This window comes from Salvelinus fontinalis, chromosome 18, assembly GCF_029448725.1.
Source record: "Salvelinus fontinalis isolate EN_2023a chromosome 18, ASM2944872v1, whole genome shotgun sequence".
NCBI classification, from domain to species: domain Eukaryota; kingdom Metazoa; phylum Chordata; class Actinopteri; order Salmoniformes; family Salmonidae; genus Salvelinus; species Salvelinus fontinalis.
In genome coordinates, this window is record NC_074682.1 from 5,427,470 (window position 1) to 5,444,077 (window position 16,608).

The following is a 16,608-nucleotide window of genomic DNA, read 5'->3' on the forward strand; positions in this document are numbered from 1 at the left end:
TGTCAAGATCTGCAAGCGGAATTTTTCATGCTCAACAGTTTCCCGTGTGTATCAAGAATGGTCCACCACCCAAAGGACATCCAGCCAACTTGACACAACGGTGGGAAGCATTGGAGTCAAAATGGGCCAGCATCCCTGTGGAACGCTTTCAACACCTTGTACAGTCCATGCCCCGAGAAATGTATGTTCTGTTCTAAGGGCAAAAGGGGTGCAACTCAATATTAGGAATGTTTTCCTAATGTTTGTACACTCAGTGTATGTACAGGAATAAATGACATTCATCATTACACTGTTGAACAGCCATTGAACATCCATCATTAACTGTCTACCAGGTGATGCACATTCAATCACACAAAACACACACACACACACACACACACACACACACACACACACACACACACACACACACACACACACACACACACACACACACACACACACACACACACACAAACACACACACACACACACACACACTCACACTCACACTTAGTATTTAATTAAATACTGTATTCCCGAATAGCTCATTCTAATATTTCTACTACTGTATTTAGTTACATTGTTAATACACATCGCATATTTATTTATATACTGTTTTTTTATGGGGTAGATCAGCTTAAATATTGCAGATAGACTGTAGCTTCCATCAATGTAATTGTCTGTATCACTTCCAATCCCCCATATATTTTTTTGCAAACATCTGCCAAACAGTGCATGCGACCAACAAGCTTTTATTTGATCTGATTTGACACTTATAACGCATCTATGAAGGCTAATAAAAACAAAAAAACTATGTTTTAAGTGAGAAGTAGGCATTGGCTCATGATCTACCAATGTTTTCCAGCACACAGCCTAATTCATACTTTTGGAGGAGATGCCCCCACATTGATGTGATATGTACCGCATTCTTCTCACCCCACACTAAGAAATTACCCCATTCCATAACCTTTTCAAGCTTTTTGAAAATTATTTGAAAGCAAGCTTTGCTTTATCCTTAAACCTTTATTTTAACAATACATTAATTGAAAAATGGCCAGTAGGTACCCAACATAACGACAGGGGGTGGTGTGTTGGACACAGTCACTCATATAGATATAGAGGTCTGTAGAGCCTGTCTACATTCCTGATTTCTGGAACAGTTACCTTACCTGTGTAATATTGACATGTGATCAGAACCACTTGTTCTTCAGTTATGTGTGTATTTGTATTGATTTTTGCAAAAAATATGATGACGCTACAGTAATACACACGTTGGACACCCATTTGCCTCCAGAACAGCCTGAATTCTTCAGGGCATGGAAACGTTGCTCAATTTGGTACCTAACTTGTGCCAGGAAAACATTCCCCACACCATTACACCACCACCAGCCTGTACAGTTGGCACCAAGCAAGATGAGGCCATGAACTCATGCTGCTTACGTCAAATCCTGACTCTGCCATCAGCATGACACAACAGGAACCAGGGATCGTCAGACCAGGCAATGGTTTTCCACTCCTCAATTGACCAGTGTTGGCGATCGCCTGCCGACTGGCGCCACTTCATCAAGTTTTTAGCCGATAGGAGTGGAACCCAATGTGGTCGTCTGCTGCAATAGCCCATCCGTGACAAGGACCGACAAGTTGTGCGTTATAAGATGCCGTTCGGTACACCACTGTTGTACTGCACAATTATTTGCCTGTTTGTGGCCCTCCTGTTAGCTTGCATGACAAAAAAGCCCAGGAGGCCGGCCATTTCTGAGATACTGTAACCGGTGTGCCTAGCACCGTCGAGAATACCACGCTCAAAGTCGCTTAGGTCACTCGTTTTGCTCATTCTAACATTCAATCAAACAGTAACTGAATGCCTTGATGCCTGTCTGCCTGTCTGTAGGAGCTAACCATTTTTGTGAACGGGTTGGTGTACCTAAAATGTTAGTAACACCTTCCAAATAATGATTTGCACTGCCCCACCCACCCAATCCACATTTTGCCCTCAGAACCGCCTCAATTTGTCAGGTCATGACTCTACAAGGTGTCAAAAGCATTCTACAGGGATGCTTCCAACAGATGTGTCAAGTTGGCTGGATGTCCTTTGGGTGGTGGACTATTCTTAATACACACAGGAAACTATTGAGAGTGAAAAACCCAGCAGAGTTGCAGTTCTTGACACAAACAGGTGCGTCTGGCATACCCCGTTCAAAGGCACTTGAATCTTTTGTCTTGCCCATTCACCCTCTGAATGGCACACAATCCATATCTCAAATGTCTCAATGCTTAAAAATCCTTCTTTACCCCCCCCCCCCCCATCTACACTGATTGAAGTGGATTTATCAAGTAACATCAGTAAGGGATCATAGCTTTCACCTGGATTCACCTGGTCAGTCTATGTCATGGAAAGAGCACGTGATCCTAATGTTTTGTATACATTCTTTTAATAGCAAGACACTGTAAAGTCCATTATCCCTCTGAAGAGTATGAATTAGGCTGTTTGAGAAGGTTTGAATCCTCAGCAGCCTGCCTACACATTGTCGGAAGTACAAGAGATCAACAGAGCTACTATAGTAGGTCAACGTTGTGTGCTGCAAAACATTGGTAGAGCATGGGTGAAGTACGCATTGTGGCGCTCATGTGAATTTCCTTTCTTTTTCGGCTTCAGACCAATGCCTACTTCCCATTGCCTTTTTATTTCCATGTTTTTTACACCGGAAGGGGATTATACAACATTATTAGAAAACATTATAACACAGCAAAACACAGCAATAAATGTAAAGGTACACAATAATGACAAATGGCAATATAAATAATGTAGTTATTAATATTTATTTGATATTAACAACAGATTTTCCAGAGGGAAGCGAAAAAACAGAAACCCATTTAAGCCAATATGGAGTAAACTGGAGAAAAAATCCCTGATTTCTTTCATCAAGACAATCTAGAAAGCTCCTGGAAAATACACAAATAATGTATGCATTAACTAAGAACATGAAAATGTACTTTAAAGTTTACTGAAGAAAGATCTAGTACTACATTCCCTGTAAACAATAGTGAGATTATTACAAAATCTTAAATTTACAATCAAACGTACAGTACCAGTCAAACGTTTGGACACACCTACTCATTCAAGGGTTTTTCTTAAGTTTTTTACTATTTTCTACATTATACAATAATAGTGATGACATCAAAACCATGAAATTACACATATGGAATCATGTAGTAACCAAAAAAGTGTTAAACAAATCAAAATATATTTTATATTTGAGATTCATCAAAGTAGCTACCCTTTGCCTTGACGACAGCTTTGCACACTCTTGGCATTCTGTCAACCAGCTTCAAAAGCAAAGCTTCAGTATAGAGACAAAGTAGAGTCGTAATTCAACGGCTCAAACACGAGACGTATGTGGCAGGGTCTACAGTCAATCACGGATTACAAAAAGAAAACCAGCCTCGTTGCGGACATCGTTGTCTTGCTCCCAGACAAATTAAACAACTTCTTTGCTCGCTTTGAGGACAATACAGTGCCACTGACACGGCTCGTTACCAAAGCCTGTGGGCTCTCCTTCTCCGTGGCAAACGTGAGTAAAACATTTAAACGTGTTAACCCTCGCAAGGCTGCCGGCCCAGACAGCATCCCTAGCCGCATCCTCAGAGCATGCGCATCCTAGACCCACTCCAATTTGCTTACCGCCCCAATAGGTCCACAGACGATGCAATTGCCAGCACACTGCACACTGCCCTATCCCATCTGAACAGGAGGGATACCTATGTAAGAATGCTGTTCATTGACTACAGCTATACCATAGTACCCTCCAAACTCATCATTAAGCTCGAGACCCTGGGTCTCGTCCCCACCCTGTGCAACTGGGTCCTGGACTTTCTGACGGGCCGCCTCCAGGTGGTGAAGGTAGGAAACAACATCTCCACCCCGCTGATCCTCAACACTGGGGCCCCACAAGGGTGCGTTCTCACCCCTCTCCTGTAATCCCTGTTCACCCATGACTGTGTGGCCATGCACGCCTCCAACTCAATTATCAAGTTTGCAGATGACACTACAGTGGTGCGCTTGATTACCAACAACGATGAGACGACCTACAGGGAGGAGGTGAGGGCCCTCAGAGTTTGGTGTCAGGAAAATAACCTCTCACCCTCCCACTCTGTCTGCTATATTCTTTGTCTTTGCTCTTGTTTTCCATATTAGGATGTCGGTGGGCGGAGCCAGGAGGGTCGTCAGCGAAATGGGACACACCTGGGCCTGGGTGTCACCTGGGATAAATACACCTATTCCCCATTCATTGAGGAGACTCTCTCTATGCAGACACACTGTTTGATTTTGGTTGTAGCATTTTTGTTGCTTGCTTTGGCATCTTTCAACACTCCTCCTTATCACATCTATACACACAAGCACTCACTTACACTACTGATTACTGACTACACATCATTGTTTATTTGTACATTTATTTGTACAGTTAATAAATCTATTTTTGTTATTCCTTAACTCCACGTTGTCTCCTTTTTTGATAAGGGCTTCGAGCCGGTTCGTGACAGTCAACAAAACAAAGGAGGTGATCGTAGACTTCAGGAAACAGCAGAGGGAGCATCCCCCTTACACATCGACGGGACAGCAGTGGAGAAGGTGGAAAGTTTTAAGTTCCTCAGCGTACACATCACTGGCAAACTGAAGTGGTGCACCAACACAGACAGTGTGGTGAAGAAGGCGCAACAGCATCTCTTCAACGTCAGGAGGCTGAAGAAATTTTTCTTGTCACCTAAAACACTCACAAACTTTTACAGATTCACAATCGAGAGCATCCTGTCCGACTGTATCGCCGCCTGGTACAGCAACTGCACCGCCCTCAAACGCAAGGCTCTCCAGAGGGTAGTGCGGTCTGCACAACACATCACCGGAGGCAAACTACCTGCCCTCCAGGACACTTACAGCACCCGTCACAGGAAGGCGAAAAAGATCATCAATGACAATAACCACCAGAGCCACTGCCTGTTCAAATCAAATCAAAGTTTATTTGTCACGTGCGCCGAATACAACAGGTGTAGGTAGACCTTACAGTGAAACGCTTACTTCCAGGCTCTAACCAATAGTGCAAAAAAGGTATTAGGTGAACAATAGGTAAGTAAAGAAATAAAACAACAGTAAAAAGACAGGCTATATACAGTAGCGAGGCTATAAAAATTGCGAGGCTACATACAGACACAGGTTAGTCAGGGTGATTGAGGTAGTATGTACATGTAGATATCGTTAAAGTGACTATGTGTATATATATATATATGCATATATTCACCCCGTTATCATCCAGAAGGCGAGGTCAGTACAGTTGCATCAAAGCTGGGACCAAGAGATTGAAAAACAGCTTCTATCTCAAGGGGATAAGACTGTTTAACAGCCATCACTAACACAGAGAGGCTGCTGCCAACATACAGACTCAATCTCTAGCCACTGTAATAAATGGACTTAATAAAGGTATCACTAGTCACTTTAAATAACGTCACTTTAATAATGTTTACATATCCCACATTACTCATCTCATATGTATACACTGTTCTATACTATCTACTGCATCTTGCCTCTGCCGCACGGCCATCGCTCATCCATATATTTATATGTACATATTCTTATTCACCCCTTTACATTTGTGTGTATAAGGTAGTTGTTGTGAAATTGTGAGATTACTTGTCAGCAATTATTGCATAGTCGGAACTAGAAGCACAAGCATTTCGCTACACTCGCATTAACATCTGCTAACCATGTGTATGTGACCAATATAATTTGATTTGATCTGATTTTGATTTGACCTGGAATGCTTTTCCAACAATCTTGAAGGAGTTCCCACGTATGCTTAGCACTTGTTGGCTGATTTACCTTCACTCTGCGGTCTAACTGAGGCTGGGGGCTGCTGACAAACTGAAGGCAGAGAGCTAGTTGGGCAGGGAACCTAAAGCCTGGCGGAGCAGCAGACTGAGGGACGACTAGGGCTGTAGACAGCGAAACTAAAACGGTTGAAAGCTGGGAGCCTAGCACTGACAACTTTGCGCCTGACAGGGAGAACAACTCTGGACCTGACAGAGAAACTGTCTATGGGCCTGACAGGGAAACAGACTCTGGACCTGACAGGGAGAACCACTCTGGACCTGACAGGGAAACTGTATCTGGGCCTGACAGGGAAACTGTCTCTGGAACTGACAGGGAGAACCACTCTGAACCTGACAGGGAAACTGTCTCTAGGCCTGACAGGGAAACTGTCTCTGGGCCTGACAGGGAGAACAACTCTGAAACTGACAGGGAAACTGTATCTGGGCCTGACAGGGAAACTGTCTCTGGAACTGACAGGGAGAACCACTCTGAACCTGACAGGGAAACTGTCTCTAGGCCTGACAGGGAAACTGTCTCTGGGCCTGACAGGGAGAACAACTCTGAAACTGACAGGGAAACTGTATCTGGGCCTGACAGGGAAACTGTCTCTGGAACTGACAGGGAGAACCACTCTGAACCTGACAGGGAAACTGTCTCTAGGCCTGACAGGGAAACTGTCTCTGGGCCTGACAGGGAGAACAACTCTGAAACTGACAGGGAAACTGACTCTGTGCCTGACAGGGGAACTGACTTTGGATTTGCCAGGGAAACTGATTCTGGGCCTGACAGGGAAACTGACTTTGGATTTTCCAGGGACACTGATTCTGGGCCTGGAGAGTAGGAGAGCTCTGGGCCTCCTGGAGAGACTGGTAACTCTAAGCCTAGTGGCAACAGCTGGCCAGCTGGGAGACTTGACCTCCCCAAGGGGTAGGATAATATTCACCTACCAGAAGGGGAAGGACACTCAAAGTCTACCTGAGGGGCAGAAGACTCAAAGCCTACGTGAGGGGCAGGACACTGAAGGCTTAACAGGGAGCCGCGGAACTCTGAACCTACCAAGAAGGAGGGGAACTCTGATCCTACCGGGAAGGAAGGGAACTCTGACCTTACTGGGAAGGGAACTCCGACCCTATCGTGGTGACGGGAACTCTGAGCCTATCCTGGATGCAGGTAACTCTGACCCTACCCGGAAGGAGGGGAACTTTGACCCTGTCGGGAAGAGAGGGAACTCTGACCCTACCGGGAAGCAAGGGAACTCTGACCCTACCGGAGAGGAAGGGAACTCTGACCCTACCATGGGGGTATGGAGCTCTGACCCTATCGGGACGACAGGGAACTGGGTGTCTAGGACAAGGGGTGCATTGGGGGTGACTTCTGGTGGTTCACCTGGGATGATGTCTAACGAGTCCCCCATGGAGAGGACTGGAGGATCCCCTGAGGTGAGGTTTGGAAGATCTGGAGGTATCGAGATACTCAAGACTAGAGCTAGCAGGGTGCTAGCATGGGGCCAGCAGGGACCCCAGGCCTGGGACCAGCAGGTCCTACCAGGCAGGGACTGATGGGGCCAGCCCAGCAGGAGCGGGCTGAGTCCTTGTGGCTGCAGGCTGAACTTGAAATACCGGAAGGAGCTGATCCTACCAGGCCATGACTGGAGGGTCCCAACATCTGGGCTGGACTTAGCTGCAGGCTGTTGCTCCATCCTAGGAGTGGGCGAAGAATCCACCACTGTCTTGGACTCTGGGCCAGGAGCAGGGAGTGGCTTACGAGGGAGAGTCTTTGTGGCTGAAGGTTCCAAGGTAGCAGATCGTCGAACCTCAGGCACCCGAGTGTCTCTATCTTGACCAGTAGGGGCTCCTCATAGGGAGTAGAGGACAACTCCGCAATGGCAGCCAGAACAGCCCCGTGGCAGAGGCCCCTTTTTTAAAATGTTCACCTATAATGACATTCCCAAATCTACCTGCCTGTAGCTCAGGACCTGTAGCAAGGATATGCATATCATTGATACCATTTGAAAGGAAACCCTTTGGAGTTTGTGGAAATGTGAAATTAATGTAGGAGAATATAACACATTAGTTCTGGTGAAAGATAATACAAAGAACAAACCAAATATTTTTTTATATTTGTTTTGTATCATCATCTTTGAAATGCAAGAGAAAGGCCATAATGTATTATTCCATTGCAGGCGCAATTTAGATTATGGCCACTAGATGGCAGCAGTGTATGTGCAACGTTTCATACTGATCCAATGAACCATTGCATTTTTATTTAAAATGTTGTACCAAGACTGCCCAAATGTGCCTAATTGGAATATTAATAGTTCATAAATGTGCACTCTCCTCAAACAATAGCATGGTATTCTTTCACTGTAATAGCTTCTGTAAATTGGACGGTGCAGTTAGATTAACAAGAATTTAAGCTTTCTGACAATATCAGATATGTCTATGCCCTGGGAAATGTTCTTGTTACTTACAACCTCATGCTAATTGCTGGAGCGATAACGATCTGGTGAATAACTCGGGACATAGTGGAAGTCCCAACGGTCCTGTGGAGGTGATGAATGCTCTGGAGTAGTGACATTCAGGGGAGTAGCTGGGCCGTCTCGTGGAGCATCAATGATTACTCTAGCCGGGGGAGCCTAGAGCGGTGGTCAGGAGAGTAGAGGCGGTACCGATGCTCCCGCGGCAATGACCAGGCTGGGATGACCTAGATACGCCCCCTCAACTTGTGAGGTTGTCGTCACTCTATGACCACTGAGGAGACCTGGATGAGGGCTGGTCAAAAGTACAATGAGGGAGGGGTGTAGGGCCTTGCAGCTCATCTTCCTCTGCGACGCGACGGATTCATGTGTGTGGTGTGGGTGGTGACACATGCTAGTATACTTGAGCTGTTTCTGACTTAGGTCCTGACCCTCTACAGGATGTCCTGTAAGAACAAGGCAGATGCTTCTCCTTTCAGGGGTTTTATTGTTTTTCCTTCTTCACCACCACACATTAGGCACTCACACACTTTAGTTTGGCCAGAAACATACTAGGACTTGACTTGCCTTGTCCCTTCGCTGCTCTGCCCCTCTGCCCTGCCTGTCCCTCTAGATAGAAATAGGTGTGTTAGAAACTGTGCCCTTCAGGTTAGAGGCCTTTTCGTGGACGTTAATATTTCCGTAAGAAATACTGGGTCGGCTGTAAAAAAAAGGTTGTGCCGCTTCCGTCCTCGCTAACCTAACTTTCCCTCACAGTCCCCTTAGTTTCCCTAGGTCCCACTAGTTTAGCTTCTCGGCCTACCTTAGCTGTCACTCACACATCATAGCACCTCCATTCCCAATCAATCAGAGTGCTTGAAAATGCACACGTGGACACTGCACCGGCCCACTCAGGTTAGAGTGTTATCGATCGTCCAAAGGGAAAAGACACGGTTTTTCTGAGGACTGTTCATTGTGGACGTGAACACAAATAGCTGAATGTCGTGCGTGCATCGGAATGTAAGTTGCAGGGGGGTGCTTATTGAGGGTTTACATGCTGTGTAATAATGGGCAATTACCACTAATTGCTGAAAGTTACATTTGATACGTTTGCCGCTAGAGATCTTTTGTGATCTACCCAGTGTCTAAAGGTCAGAAATGACTCTGCTCCAAGAACCATCTCGAAGATTCTAGAAGCTTGTCCACAGAAGCGCAACAAAACAATAAAAACAAGGCTACTATGGAAAGCACTGCGGTAGCATGGGCATAGAGCAGACTGTTTACCAATGCAAGCTAGAGACAACAAACTTCTGCATAACAATTTGTGCAACCAATGCAATAATGACACATATGGCAAACAGGCAATGAACTGTAGACAATATGCAGAACAGTATCGGAACATTAACGTTACAGAATAGTAACAGCTACACAGTAGAAAATATGTCTGCAAACGTATCAAACTCATTTGAGGTAATTAGTGGTATTTACCCATTATTACACAGCATGTAAACCCGCCCCCCAATTAGAACCCCATGCAACTTACATCTCGATGCACACACGACATTCAGGTATTCGTGTTCATGTCCACAATGAACAGTCCTCAGAAAAATGTGCGTCTTCTCCCTTCGGACGACGATAACACTCTAACACACTGTACATTCCCAAGCGCTCTTATTGGTTGGAAATGGAGGAGCTATGATTGGTGAGTGACAGCTAAGGTAGGCTGAGCAGTAAAAACTAAGGGGACTGTGAAGGAAATGTAGGTAGAGAGGAGGGGAGCAGGACTGCCTTTTTTTTTTTTTACACACACGCACACGAGCACACACACACACACACACACACACACACACACACACACACACACACACACACACACACACACACACACACACACACATTATACCACAATAGTGTTTGCCACTTCCCTGTTCACCCTCAGGGCTCCACATCTCCGTGCTTGCCCTATCTCCCCCTTGCACCCTTGTACTCCACCTAGCTCTGTTTGACAGACACCACATCAACATGACTGCAGTAGGTCAGAGGTAGGTCTGTTTCTACACACAGAAACACAGCTCACACAGCTCCGTGTATGTCTCGGGCATCTCAAAGCAATAAAGTAATGAGTCCCATGGTAGTCCGGCGGAGAACCCTCCTAAATTGGTAATATGTGTGTGTTGAATGCTCCAGCATGGGTAATTACATTTACATTTAAGTCATTTAGCAGACGCTCTTATCCAGAGCGACTTACAAATTGGAAAGTTCATACATATTCATCCTGGTCCCCCCGTGGGAAATGAACCCACAACCCTGGCGTTGCAAGCGCCATGCTCTACCAACTGAGCCACACGGGACCACGTGTGATGAAGGCTGGGCATGTGGAAATGGCCAGGGCCTCCCTAGTAGTTTCCCTACATGTCAGTCATAGCAGAGTAGTTGAGCTGCCTGGCATCTTTTATTTATGACATAAGTCATACAGCTGTTCGTATTGCATGTCTGCCTTCCGTCGAACAAGGGTATTGTGTCACTGGTAAAAGAGAGCCTTTGTGTGTGTGTGTGTGTGTGTGTGTGTTAACACGTGTGCATGCGTGCCTGTTCGTGTGCGCGTGTGTCTGCGACGTGCACAAATGCACGTGTTTTCAACAACACTCATTGGGTTTGTCCTCTCCCTTGCTACTCAGCCGCTCGTCTCTCTCCCAACAACTATGTTAGCCTAAGGCAATGCGATTGCATTGCAGATGACAGCGTGCCACTGTGTAGCGATTGGGAATAGTAAAATGGCAAACAACGTGCCCGATCTAGAGTTCATCAATGCTGGATGATTGTTTGAATGAACAATCAATAGGACAGATCTTAGCACATCGGTGATTGACTTCCCTCACGCTCGTTCTGCAATTGCATGGGGCACAGATAAACATGAATAAAGGCTCCCAAAAACACCCGAATACGTCCTTTTGGAAACGGCAAAGTTCTCAGTATAGCGATGCAGGTCTTTAGATGTTGCACACATGCAATTCAATTGTGTCATTCCAAACTTTATCCGCACATTTTTTTTTTCCTTTTGCTGTTGGACTCGAGCAATACATTTCCATGTGTGAGCACGTGTGTGCGGTCTCGTTTCTCGTATCAGCACAGTGGGAAGGAGAAAGCCGGTACATGCTCACCCACGTAAATGCACCGCTCGAGTCCAACTCAATGTAGTATAACGTTGCGGATCAAGTTCGGGAATGACTTCCTTTCGTATGTACAACATATACTGAGAGTGTTGCCGTTTCTAAAAGGGTGTTTTTGGAGCCCTTGTTCATGTTTTAACTCTGCCCCTCGAGCTGGAGAACGAGCAAGAGGAATTCTATTGCTGCTGGGGTAAGTAATCTCAAACAAAAAGTAACTGGACACCTCTCTAACATGTCATTTTACGTGAAGAAATTTGACCGCCCCAAAAAAAGTGACCTTGTCCTTTAAACTTCACATGACATCATTTGAAACGCTGCCATTTTGATTGTGTAAGGAGGAGCGACAGGACCTCGACCACAGTCTTGAGTTTAGACCAGAGGGGAGAGTTTAGATCATATTTCCTCTTCCATACATCAAATTATTCTTTACATTCCTCTACGATATTATACTTTTCTAATCCCCCTTACCCTTGATAGGATATTATCCTCTCTGTAATATAACTATTATTCGAGAATTCGAATGTTGATTAGCATCTCATCAAACATGAGTTCCTTCCTCACTGAAACACTATGAATGGAATCATGACAGTTCCAACACCTACAACAGGCGGAGTTTCTCCTCTCCACCTCCCTGCTCTGTACCGCAAGCTGTCTGGGTGCCACTCAGTCCTCACTGTCAACCTGCTCTTACCACGCGTCTGGATCTGGATCTCGCTCTATCCCCCAGGGGAATCCTCACCTGCTGCCAACTTCAGGGGGATTTGAATATAAAAAAATCTGTTCTGAATAACTGGAGAGGAGGGAAAGAGAGCGAGGGAGGCAGGTAGGGAGAGGAGAGGAGGAGGAGGGAGAGAAGGTGTTGTCATCAAAAAAGAGGGGGGATGATAGTTTAAACCAAAATGCTTCCTAACGAGATCCCAGGTTGTCTGAAACCCACTCCTACTCTCCCAGCTGAGGGAAAGCATGTGGGGAAGGTGTGTGTGTGTGTGTGTGTGTGTGTATTGTGTGTGCGTGTGTGTGTGTTTGTGTGTGTAACACACCGAGGACCTCATTAACTGCCACAGTGTAGACCAACATAGACCCGATAACCTGGCCTCTCTCCCTTCCATCCCCCCTCCTTCTACCTTTTTGTTCTCTTATCCAAATGAAGGACCTGAGCACTGACTGCACTCCAGTCCAGAGAAGAAGAGAATGCATGCTAATGACTGTGTGTGTACGTGTGTGTACGTGTGTGTATGTGTGTGTGTGCGTGTGCGTGTGCGTGTGTGTGTGGTTGTAACGGTGGGGGAGTATCTTTTGCATCCCTTTGACTCCTTCAACCTCCAACATACTTCGTGGTTAGTTTATATTCTGTCCTGCATTCAGTGAGCTGTTTGTTTTTCCATCATAATACATATATGTATGCCATCCATTTTAGTAGGAGAGGAGGACAACAAGCTCCGTAACCAACACCACGTCAAAGGGAAAAATAGAGTCTGTTTTTGCTTTGGTACTATTTTTACCAATAGGTGGTACATTTTCACAACTCTTAGTACAAAACTCCAAACTGGTCACACTTATAACGCAGCCAATGACAGGTTCATTCAAAACCTGTGATTGTGCATTCATTTGGAGTCTAAACAACTTTCACCACACAACCATTGATTAAAAATATAAATGAAGTGTGAAATAAAATGAGAATCATCAAAACATGACATAGTGATATCTGCTCAGTTTAGTCGTCTTAACGACCAGATAATCCAATAGCAAACAATGCAAGATACGTGTTTTCAAATCGCCCTTAGAACTGCTGAAAGTAATAGTGTAGGGCTGTAGTCGAGCAGGTTGAGAGCTTCAAGTTCCTTGGTGTCCACATCACCAACAAACTCTCATGGTCCAAACAAACAAAGACAGTCGTGAAGAAGGCACGACAAAGCCTATTCCCCCTCAGGAGACTGAAAAGATTTGGCATGGGTCCTCAGATCCTAAAAAAGTTCTACAGCTGCACCATCGAGAGCCTCCTGACTGGTTGCATCACTGCCTGGTATGGCAACTGCTTGGCCTCCGACCGCAAGGCACTACAGAGGGTAGTGCGCACAGCCCAGTACATCCCTGGGGCCAAGCTTCCTGCCATTCAGAACCTCTATACCAGGCGGTGTCAGAGGAAGGCCCTAAAAATTGCCAAAGAATCCAGTCACCCTAGTTCATAGACTGTTCTTTCTGCTACCGCACGGCAAGTGGTGCCGGAGCGCCAAGTCCAAAAGGCTTCTTAACAGCTCCTTCCCCCAAGCCATAAGACTCCTGAACAGCTAATCAAAGGGCTACCCAGACCCCTCTTCTACACTGCTGCTACTCTCTGTTTATTATCTATGCATAGTCACTTTAACTACCTACATGTACATATTACCTCAATTACCTCGACTAACCAGTGCCCCCACACATTGAATCTGTACTGGTACCCCCTGTATATAGCCTCGCTATTGTTATTTTACTGCTTGCTGTTTAATTATTTGTTACTTTTATTTAAACATTTTTACTTATCTATTTTTTACTTTAAACACTTATTTTTTCTTAAAACTTTTTTAAAGCATTGTTGGTTAAGGGCTTGTAAGTAAGCATTTCATTTTAAGGTCTCCACCTGTTGTATTCGGCGCATGTGACAAATACATTTTGATTTTGATTAGATTTGATACAGTACTGTAAATTACAATAGATTGCACAGTTTTCACATTAGGCAATACACTTACACTACCCCAAAAATGTTACAGAAAATCTATCATTTCCACAATATCTATCCAAAGTGTAATCAAAGGTATGATCAATGAAGACATCCTCTACAATCATTCATGCCAATTAAATATGACATTTTTCCAGATCTAATTGCAACATAGGTGTACTGTAAGCATTTCACTGTAAGGTCTGCATCATAAATTCTCATCCACATCACAGTGAATGTCCTCATTGTCCTCACATGCATCGCTGGAAAAATCTTTTGGCATGGCGAATCCAAGCTTGACATTGGTCTGCAATAATGTCGTCGCATGCCTCATTCACGGCCAGAAGGAGGATGGCACGCTCATGGAGATGGCGATAGTACACCTTCCACCTCTGTGATGAAAAAAATCCTCAATAGGGTCGAGGAAAGGAGAGTATGAGGGCAGGTGTAGGGTCATGAATCAGGGATGGGCCCGAAACCATGCCTGAACCACCTCTGCATGGTGGAACCTGACAATGTCCCACACAATGACATAGGTGACTCCCTTCCCGTTGACAGGCCTGCTTCATTTCATTGAGAAACACAATGAGGTGTGCAGCAATGTAGGATCCAAGTAATGGCCTACGTACCACCACACCATCTTCAGAGATATCTGCGCACATGGAGATGTTTCCCCCACGTTGTCCAGGCGCTGACCTTTGGACAGTTTAAAGCCCGCTTCATCAACAAACCTGTACTTGTGATGGTTCACAGCAGCATCAAGCACCATCATCCTCTAAAAATATATTTTGGTTTGTTGTTTTTACGGTTTAGGTCCAATATGATATTGTGAAATATCATGTGCATCAAATAGTAACAGTAATACAGTATATAGTGCTGTGCCTGAACATACTCGGCCCGCAGTTGTTACACCCGGTCGTTGTTTCTCTCAAAAGGCACCAGGTAAATGTGTTTCGTAGATACCTGGTGCCTATTCAAAAGGCAGGTGATTGTTGGTAGGCTGATGGATGCCACATGTTCAAAGGTTTTGGACAGCCGTGTGTTATTCCTGGCCCTCACCATTTCGACCACTGCCCACTCCTGCTGGTCGGTCAGAACACCGGCACGGCCACCACCATCGGGTCTTCTGTCAATTCTGAGGGTAGAACAGTAAGAATATTGTAACATGTTTGATGGATTTACATGCATTACAATATGTAATTTACTGTAAATGTAACGGTAAAGCATAGCGCTTATCCTGCAGACTTACTGGTTTTCTTGGCAAAATGTTCTCATGATCGAAATGACAGTTGATCTTTTCAGATTGGGGTGAATTAATCTGGCAGCCTCTGCCATGGTAAGTCCTCTGTTTACCACATGGTCAACGACGACGGCCCGGACTTCATTAGACACAGCAGTCCCCTGCCGTCATCCTCCCTCTCGCTGATGTCCACCTCTTAGACGGGGCCCATGCCCACCTCTTTGACCTCCTCGATGGGGTCCATGCCCACCTCTTTGACCTCTTTGATTGGAATCATGCCCACTTCTCTGAATGGCCCCTTGTCCACCAGCTCTTTCGTTTCATCCTCTCTCTTGCTGTCTATCCTGCTCCATGTTGAAAGAAATTGTAAGTGTTCACACACACCCTTTTATATGGTGACCAATTGTGGTTACCACTTTGTGAAATCAATTAACAATATGGAGTAGTCATTATGTATGGTTTTCATGTATCATTTATGTAATTTAGATGTTTATACTTTATAGTAGTCCATATATAGTAGACAAACCAGTTTAAAATCTATAGGTTTACCAAACGGTTAAGTGATCAACCATTAAGTGCAGTTGGATTAAGTGATGGTCAAATGCATTTAAACACATGAGAAGAGAAAGGCAATTACTATATATGAAAGACATTTGTAGATGAAACACTGATTAGGTTCGTTAAAACAATTACTGTATGATTTTGTGTGTTGTACTTAGTCAATTTAAAACATGCTTAAAGTAAAAACAATATGGCATTTTTTGATGGCCAGTTTTGTACTAAGAATTGTGAAATTCTACCACACTTGTGAAAATAGCACCAAAGCGATAAGAAAAACTGTATATAACATTTACATTTTTGTCATTTAGACTGAACAAAAAAATGAACGCAACATGCAACATTTTCAAAGACTTAACTGAGTTACAGTCATAAAATGAAATCAGTCAATTGAAAAATTCAATAGGCCCTAATCTATGGATTTCACATGACTGGGCAGGGGCGTAGCCATGCGTAGCCAGCCAATCAGAATTAGTTCATTAGTTTTACCCCACAAAATGGCTTTATTAAAGTCAGAACCCCCCCCCTCCCCCCCGTGGCTGCGGTTGTGAGGCCGGTTGGATGTTCTGCCAAATTCTCTAAAACGTTGTTGGAGGCGGCTTATGGTAGAGAAATCAACATTAAATTATCTGGCAACAGCTCTGA